This window comes from Rhinopithecus bieti, unplaced genomic scaffold, assembly GCF_001698545.2.
Source record: "Rhinopithecus bieti isolate Rb0 unplaced genomic scaffold, ASM169854v2 scaffold_13704, whole genome shotgun sequence".
NCBI lineage: Eukaryota > Metazoa > Chordata > Mammalia > Primates > Cercopithecidae > Rhinopithecus > Rhinopithecus bieti.
The window spans coordinates 84,081-92,508 of record NW_016808231.1 but is presented as its reverse complement, the minus strand read 5'-3'; the positions used below and the strand labels follow the sequence as shown (position 1 = coordinate 92,508).

General features: G+C 48.4%; 1 protein-coding gene and 1 long non-coding RNA gene across 2 annotated transcripts in view; both read right to left on the bottom strand.

The window, feature by feature from the left end:
• The window catches only part of LOC108538324 (uncharacterized), an 18,158-nt gene extending 13,426 nt beyond the window's left edge, over positions 1-4,732 (bottom strand). Inside the window, exon 1 of the long non-coding RNA XR_001888047.1 lies at positions 4,620-4,732. This is a non-coding gene — a long non-coding RNA (uncharacterized LOC108538324). The remainder of the gene's footprint in view (positions 1-4,619) is intronic.
• The window catches only part of LOC108538321 (E3 ubiquitin-protein ligase RNF216-like), a 108,301-nt gene that overhangs the window by 59,016 nt on the left and 40,857 nt on the right, over positions 1-8,428 (bottom strand).

The following is an 8,428-nucleotide window of genomic DNA, read 5'->3' as shown; positions in this document are numbered from 1 at the left end:
TTTTTTTTTTTTTTTTGAGACGGAGTCTTACTCTGTTGCCCAGGCTGGAGTGCAGTGGCACGATCTTGGCTCACTGCAAGCTCCGTCTTCCAGGTTCACACCATTCTCCTGCCTCTCAGCTTCCCGAGTAGCTGGGGCTACAGGCGCCCACCACCACGCCCGGCTTATTTTTTGTATTTTAGTAGAGACGGGGTTTCACCATGTTAGCCAGAATGGTCTCGATCTCCTGACCTCGAGATCCACCCGCCTCGGCCTCCCAAAGTGCCGGGATTACAGGCGTGAGCCACCACCCCAGCCACCTTCTTTTTTTTTTTTTTGAGACAGAGTCTAGCTCTGTTGCCCAGGCTAGAGTGCAATGCGATTTCGGCTCACTGTAACCTTTGTCTCCTGGGTTCAAACGATTCTCATGCCTCAGCCTTCCAAGTAGCTGGAGCTACAGGCCACGTGTGCCACCATGCCCAGCTAATTTTTTTGTATCTGTAGGAGAGATAGGGTTTTGCCATGTTGGTCAGGCTGATCTTGAACTCCTGGCCTCAAGTGATTGGACCGCCTTGGCCTCCCAAAGTGTTGAGATTACAGGTGTGAACCACCGAGCCCAGCCTCAAGTTCTTTCCTTGCCAAAGAAATTTCTTTCTCCCCAGCTATACACCTTATAATTTTATGCAAACTTTTAACACAAAACAAAGCTGACCTTAAAAGTGCTGACGGCAGGTGTAAAAAGTATGATTCTGAACCAAGTCAAGCCCCATTTGTGAGAACAGCCGCTGGGGAACCCCCTTGAGTTGCACCTGCATTGAGTGCTCAGGCCAAGCCACTGGCCTCTGCTTCCTCACAGTCCCCTGTCCATCCTGTCTGCTTGGCTGTGTGACCACCACAGCTCTCATGGGGCTCCTGGCACACACAAGACACCTGGACATTAAAGAGGGCACCAGAGGGGAATACACACACAATTGGGAGGAATGGCTTCCAGCTGAAAAGGCTGGCCCCCTATGTCCCTATTCTTAAGGAATAATGGCATTTCAGGCCTAACAACTGGGAGAGAAAGAAGACTCACAAACACACAATGCAACCTGAGCCTCAACACAGAAAAGCCACTGGCTTCAGGTTCCAAGCACTTCCTCTCTGGTCATTGTTCCAGGCTAGATTCAAGGCTGGCCCTGGGTCACAGGTGTGCGTCCAGCTGGGGCACTTCAAAATGGGACCAGTGAACACTGGACATAACCTCATTCAAGGCCCATTATTTCCCATAGGGAAGGGTTATTGCTCCTTAAAAACCAAACCAAAACCCACCAACCACATGAAATGAACCTCGTAAGAGACCTAACTAGTGGCCTGACCTAAGAAAAATACCACTACAGACCACGTTTTTAGGGCACTCTGATGTATGGTTTACATAGTGTGGAAAACAGAAGTGATTTCATTTTCTAATGGCATTAATTCTACATTGTCCAGGTGTTAATTTTAGAGCAAACACACGTGACTTAGAGACTGCTCAGCACGTGCTTCTGTGACAGCAGCCAAGGAGTTGCCATCTGCTGCTGTCTTTGCTTCTGGACCTTATGTGCTCTACTGTATGGGTGGTCTGGGCAATGCCACCTGCATTCACTAAAGGTGGGCACTAGGTGAATTATCTCCATCGTAAAACTGGACTGCTAATCACAGAACCATATTATTTTGGTTTTCTTGCCCTTTTCTCAGGCTTTCCTCTATAAAGGGGGGGAAAAAAAAGGAAATCTAGAAGAAAAAAAGAATGAAATAAAAGATCCAGGCTGTATTGAAAGGCCACATATATGGCTTTTGGTAGATTATTAATAATAGCAAACCCTTACAAAGGGACCATCCTAAGCACTTTGTGCGTAACCATTTGTCTGTCTTTCACATTTATGTTAGCATCCTCAGATTGGAAAGAAGTGACTAAGAACAGGTCTGGAATTGCCATTTAATTGCTCTGAGAGCAGGTGAATCCCCTTCCAGTCCTGGCCTGACCTCATTCTCCACTTCCTGTGCAGAGTCCTGGGAGTGTTGCTCAGGAAATCCCAGGAATCAGAGTCTGCCCAAGGGGAAGGGCTGTCTATGCAGAGGCCATTAGAGTAACTAAATCAGAATCCAGTAGAAATCAGGGGAAGGGGGATACCTCAAAGTAACAGACCTAGAAAAACAGCTCTTTGCTCTCTTCTGGGTTCCTGGTTTACATACAAAGCCCCAGCCCTGTTATCACACACCCATACTCTTAACTGGAGCAGGACCAGTGATCTTACCAGGGGGTGACCAGATTTTGGGACTGTTCTTGGTACTCTACTTTCTCCTACACACCTCTCTTCGTCTTGGTGGTACTGGGGTTTCCTCCCAGCTCAGAGACGTGCACTCCAATGCCTGACGCCCCACTGTGGAGCCAAAGGGCCCCGCCTACAGAAATTTGCCAATACTCAGGCATGCGCCCAAATCTAGGTTTACTTCTGAGGCTCTGGGGCCCTCTGCTGACCGCCTGCTGTAACTTTTAGCTCCTCACCAGACCAATAAGAAAACCAGCCTGAAAAATCTTCCCATTTTACTGCCATCTACAAGACTTTCAATTATGTTCTCTGAGCTTCTGCAATGTCAATATATTACCTGCATTTCATAAACAGGATCAGAAGAACGTTAAAGCTGACAGGCCCTGGGCAGGCAACTAACCATCGCCAAGGACTGAACTACGTTACCACCTCCCCAAGCACAGAGAAAAATGAGATTCAGAGATTCATGCCACCTGGTGTCCCCACATGACCTAGTGGTCAGGAGACTGGCTCTGGGCCCATCTGAGCAGTCCACCATGGCTACTTACTAAAGTGACCTTGGGTGAGTGAACTCACCTCTCCCAGCTTCAGCTTCCCTATCTATAAAAGGAGTACTTATAAGGAGGCTGGTGCTCGTAGTGACCAGTATCAGTTGCTGCTCTGCCATGGCTCCAGTCACAACTGTGCCTCCTGGGCCTGCTACCCTCCAAGCATGCTTCCAGGAAACTCTGCACCGTGGGAGCTAAGGCAGTGAGACAAGCTGGAGAGGATGCTCCTCACACAGAAGGTGACAGAGCAGATTTCTGGACAGCAGCTCACCAGGGAAGACGTGAGAGCTGGACTGGATATAATGTAAGAGGCAAAGGTCTGCAGACAGCCGAGGAGGCCAAGCTCCTAGAGAGGAAGTGGGGAGCATGGCTGGTTTATCAGTTGCCCTCCAATAACACTGACCACACAGGCACTAGAAATGGCCTCAGCAGAGCAACGAGGAAATTTACGGGAGCCACAAATGTAGAATATTTTATAGGCTACTGAGTAAAGTTGTAAAATTTAAGAGTAGAGAAATTAGATACAGTGGGATGAATAACAATAACAGCTACCATATATTGAGTGCTTATGGATGAAACATTTTATTTATCAAATCATTTAATCCTCCTAACAACTTTTCAGGAGGATCCTGTCACCCTCGGGGAGGAGAAGGGGCGGGGGGCACACAGCTAACAAGTGGTGGGACAGGCATCTGAACATGGCCATGCTGCTCCAGCCGGCCCCCGCCAAAGGCACTGGACTAAGGGCCTGTTTGTCACCGTCTAGCGACATATTTTGGGGAAATCCTTCAGCTCTAGAATGGTGCAGAACAGGGCAAGCTGTGGCCTGGTCAGCCTCACAAGGCGCTGGGTAGTGAGGATGGAGGCGCTGAATGCACTGGTGCACACACACAGACGTATGAAGTGTAACGAGGCTGTCGGTGAGTCCGGGGGAATGCAGTGAAGCCTCTCAGCAGCAGGAGTTCTGACCAGAGCCCCTTGAGGGTCCTCCCTGCCTCACATTTCTAGAAGCCTAAGTGATCACCAAATGTGCAATTATTTGATAAGGCTTAGCTCCAGGTGCTATGGCAACAGACACAACATCAAAACCACTGAAATCAAGAGTGAGAATAGCCCTGTCATGGAATCTACCATGGAATGTGCTGCTGCAGGGAGCAATTAAACAAAAAAAGGCAGGCACCACTGAGAGAAAAGCGTATCTGTGTGAGTGCTTACATTTCTAACAACTGGCCCTGTGTGAATAAGCATCTTCAGACCCTCAGCAGGACAGAATCCAGCAGGCCAGACCATCATGCTCTGCCGGGTCCCTCACTGGCCTTTCCGCTAAGTGGCCAGAATCCCTGGGCAGGTGAGCCAGGCGGCTCCACAGTCGGCACAATAGGGACCCTGTATGTAGAGTGAGTCCCTAAGGGTCCTGAGTGTCTCTTGCTGGGATCCTTACACCGTCAGTCCTCTGCTACCAGAATAATCATGTGAGAGGCTAAATCTGATCATTTCACTACCCTGTTTAAAGACCATGGACAGACTTCCTGCTGCAATCAGGAAGAAGTTCACATTGTTCACACAAGGGATGTGCCCTCCACGACCTGGCCCTGAAGCTTCCAGCCTCCTCACTCGCCCTGGAAACACACACTCCCCTCTACTTTTAACACTCTGTGTCCTCTTCTGGAAGATTCTTCATGCTCTAATGCAGCCTTCAAGGTCCAACAGGGAAGTGGTTCCTTTGTCCCTCGCCCCGCTGCCAGCCAGCTCTGTCATCATAGAATGCGGTCCACTCCCCCAAGCCCATGTATCCTACCCGAGTCCTCCACGTGGTGGGCTTGTCAGCTCACTGGTTACTCAACACTTCTTTATTTTTTTCCGTTGAGATGGCGTCTCGCCCTGTCGCCAGGCTGGAGAGCAGTGGCACGATCTTGGCTCACTGCAATCCCCACCTCCTGAGTTCAAGCGATTCCCCTGCCTCAGCCTCCTGAGTAGCTGGGACTACAGGTGCGCACCACTACGCCTGGCTAATTTTTTTTGTATATTAGTAGAGATGGGGTTTCACCATGTTGGCCAGGATGGTCTTGATCTCCTGGCCTTGTGATCTGCCTGACTCGGCCTCCCAAAGTGCTGGGATTACAGGCGTGAGCTACTGCGCCCAGCACTCAACACTTCTACTTGGATGTCTAAAAGGCGCTCCAGACAAAAGATGTCCGAAGCACCACTTCTGGCCCCTGGGCTTCCCTGTATCCCCGAAGGACACAGCCACCCACTGGCTGCTCATGCAACGAAACCTAATTCCTCCTTTCTCTTTATCCTCATTCGATCCCCCAGCTGGTCCTTTCTGTTCCGCCTCCAAAATGCACCTCACACCTAACCCACTCCTATTTGGGTCCAGAACCCAGCCTAGGTTCCCTCTGGCTGGACCATGGCAGGGAGCTTGGACATCAGTCCATCCCATCCCTCACTCCCTCTCATGCTGTTGCTTCCAGCCATACCCCGCAGATACCCCAGACCCTTCCCGCACTGGGGTCTCAGCTCCTGTATTCTCACCTGAACAGCTTGTCCCCGGCTCTTTGAATGCCTAGCCTCTTGCTTATAATTTGGACAAGTCCTGAAGTGTTTGTGGTTCTTCAGAGACACTGAAGAGCCACCTGGGCCTTTAGCAGCACCTAAATGTTTCTCATACTATGCGTAATGTAGGAACCAACCTACCTCAGGAAATCCAAGCAATTATCTAGGGCCAGAATCTGAATTATCATCTGGTTTCATCTCCCATCATTTACCTGTTTTAGGGAAAAATGCAAACTTTATTCTGAAAGAGGAAAGTTATCTTTGGCCCCAAACACGTCACATTTCATAGCTACACAGAAACAACTGTGGATTACCATGTCCCCAGCAGCTTCTAAGCTTCTGGGAGGAAATCTGTAGCACTGACCCAGTGTGCCTCCCTCTCTAGTTTATTCCAAGGGGTGTTCTCAAACCTCAAGGGCTAGGCAGGACCTGTAGCACCAAGGACGGTGTCTTCTTCCCTCCTTGATTAACCCTACCCACTGACCACACTGACAACCTTTCAACATCGTTCTTGCTTAGGAAGTGTCAATGACGAGTCCCATTAAGTGAAGATGGGATCTGCGTAGCCCCTAACGGTGGAAACCCCTAGGGGTCTTCTAAAGAATGCTACAAAGATGATCAAACTCCCCGTGCCACAGCAACCTTAGTGGACAACAGCGTCACAGCCCACTGGCACTCTGGCTGTGTGTGTGCCGCTTCTGTGGCCGGCTTCTGCCTCCTCTCAGGGTGGGGATGATGGAGAAATGCTTGCAGACCTGTCCACCCAGCAGACACAGGCGCCTGAGACCACGCAGGCCCACACTGCTAGGAAAAACTGTTGGCTTTCTTTCCCCTTTTCTAAATTGCAAAGTTGGCAGATTCTGTACCTATGTGCTGACTCACACTGACTTTTGCTCAAATCTAGATTCCAAAAATCCCTATTTTGTTTTGAAATCCTTCGAAATCACCTCGCAGGCTACTTGACCAGGTTACCCTCACAACTGTCCCTCTAAAAGGGCAGCCATGGAGCACATGTCACTACTTAGCTTGGAGCAGCCAATCTCTGGCCTAAAGGAAAGACAACAGTTTTACTTTTTTTTTTTTTTTTTGAGACAGAGTCTCGCTCTGTTGCCCAGGCTGGAGTGCAGTGGCGCCATCTTGGCTTACTGCAACCTCCGCCTCCTGAGTTCAAGTGATTATCCTGCCTCAGCCTCCTGAGTAGCTGGGACTACAGGTACCCACCACCATGCCCGGCTATTTTTATATTTTTAGTAGAGACAGGGTTTCAACATTTTGGCCAGGCTAATCTTGAACTCTTGACCTCAAATGATCCACCCACCTCAGCCTCCCAAATTGCTGAGACACCAGCAAGAGCTACTGACATTTTTACTTTTAAATAAGTAGCATGTACTAGAGTTAGAATCATGTGCAACACTTTTGGAAAGAAATTTGAAACTGTGCTCCCAGAGTCTTAAGCAAATGGATTCTCTTGGAATCAAGAGTCCTACTCTAGGGATCTATTCTAAGGAATAATTCTAAAAAAGAAAAGGCTTTACATATAAAGCTTTGCATTGCATTAACTGTAGCAGCAAAACCAGAAAACACTCTACATTTCCAACTCAGGGGCAAGTATAGGTAAATCAACACACATGTGTGTAATGGAACGACAGCCATCCATGACAGGGTCACAAACTCCTTAAGAATGCAGAAAGTGCTTTGTCATGCTAAGTTAAAACAAACAAACAAACACAGGGCACATTATATGTAGGGAATGATTATAATTATGTGGTTAAAAAAACCCAAAAAACAAAACAAACAAAAAACCAGACACCAGACCACAAGCTAGAAATGCAGCATCACATGGTAGAAGGAATGAAGATGGGACCAGCAGAATCTGTGTAGCCCTTAGCAGCTCCTGGCCTCTTTGTTTACTCGCTAAAAAAACAGGGAAAACAAAAGACCTTGCTGGATTTTGTTTTATTTTTAAAGAGACGGTCTCTGTCACCCAGGCTGGAGTGCAGTGGTATAATTCACAAGTTGGAGGCTTACTGCAGCTTCCAACTCAGGGGCTCGAGCAATCCTGCAGTCTTAGCGTCCCAAGTAGTTGGAACTATAGGTGCACGCTACCATACCTGGCTAATGTAAAGATTAAATAAGAAAATTTAAGAGCTCAACACAGGACAGCTGTTATTTTCCTGCAACAGTGCCCAGAGGTGTCTATATCTAAGTGGTGCTGTCAGACTGCTCACCACATTCTGAAGTGGGTCCCGTATCACCCCTATCCTCCACGTGGAGAGATCAAGGCCACAGGCACATAGCATCATGACTTAACCACCTCATCAGAACTCTCTGAACAGATAAGATGTTCTCTAAGTTTCGTGATGGGAGAGAGGCACCAGCTGCGATCCTGGCTCTACCCCTTTGAGTGCACACTTAACCTGGAGCCTCAGTGTCCCATTGAGGAGAATGAGGGCAATGCCAACCCTTCCCTCTCAGGGTTACTGTGAGGATTAGGAATTGTTTTTAAAGTGCTCAGCACAGCAGCAGATAATCAATGAGCCATACAATTATCATCAGTGTCTATGGATAAAACCTGTTTAAAGTGCAAGATAAGTCGAGCAGAATTTACAGCCTAGTTGCTATGGCCATCATTATAGAAAAGAGATAAACAAGACATGAATTCTGCAGCCTGCAGAGAATAGGGATGGGCATCACTTGTATCTGGTGAGAAGGCTGGCTACTGCTGAGTTAAGGAAAAGATACAGTAGGGGTCTTGGGGCAGGATGTGTGAAGACCAAGGCAGCAGCAAGGTGATCTGGTCTGCCAGTATCAGGTGCTGGTATGTGATGGTGGGACAGTGGGACCTGTGCTTCCACAAGCTGGGCCTTTTTTTTTTTTTTTTTTTTTTGAGACGGAGTCTCGCTCTGTCTCCCAGGCTGGAGTGCAGTGGCGCGATCTCGGCTCACTGCAAACTCCACCTTCCAGGTTCACACCATTCTCCCACCTCAGCCTCCTGAGTAACTGGGACTAGAGGCACCCGCCACCACCCTGGCTAATTTTTTTTTTTTTTTT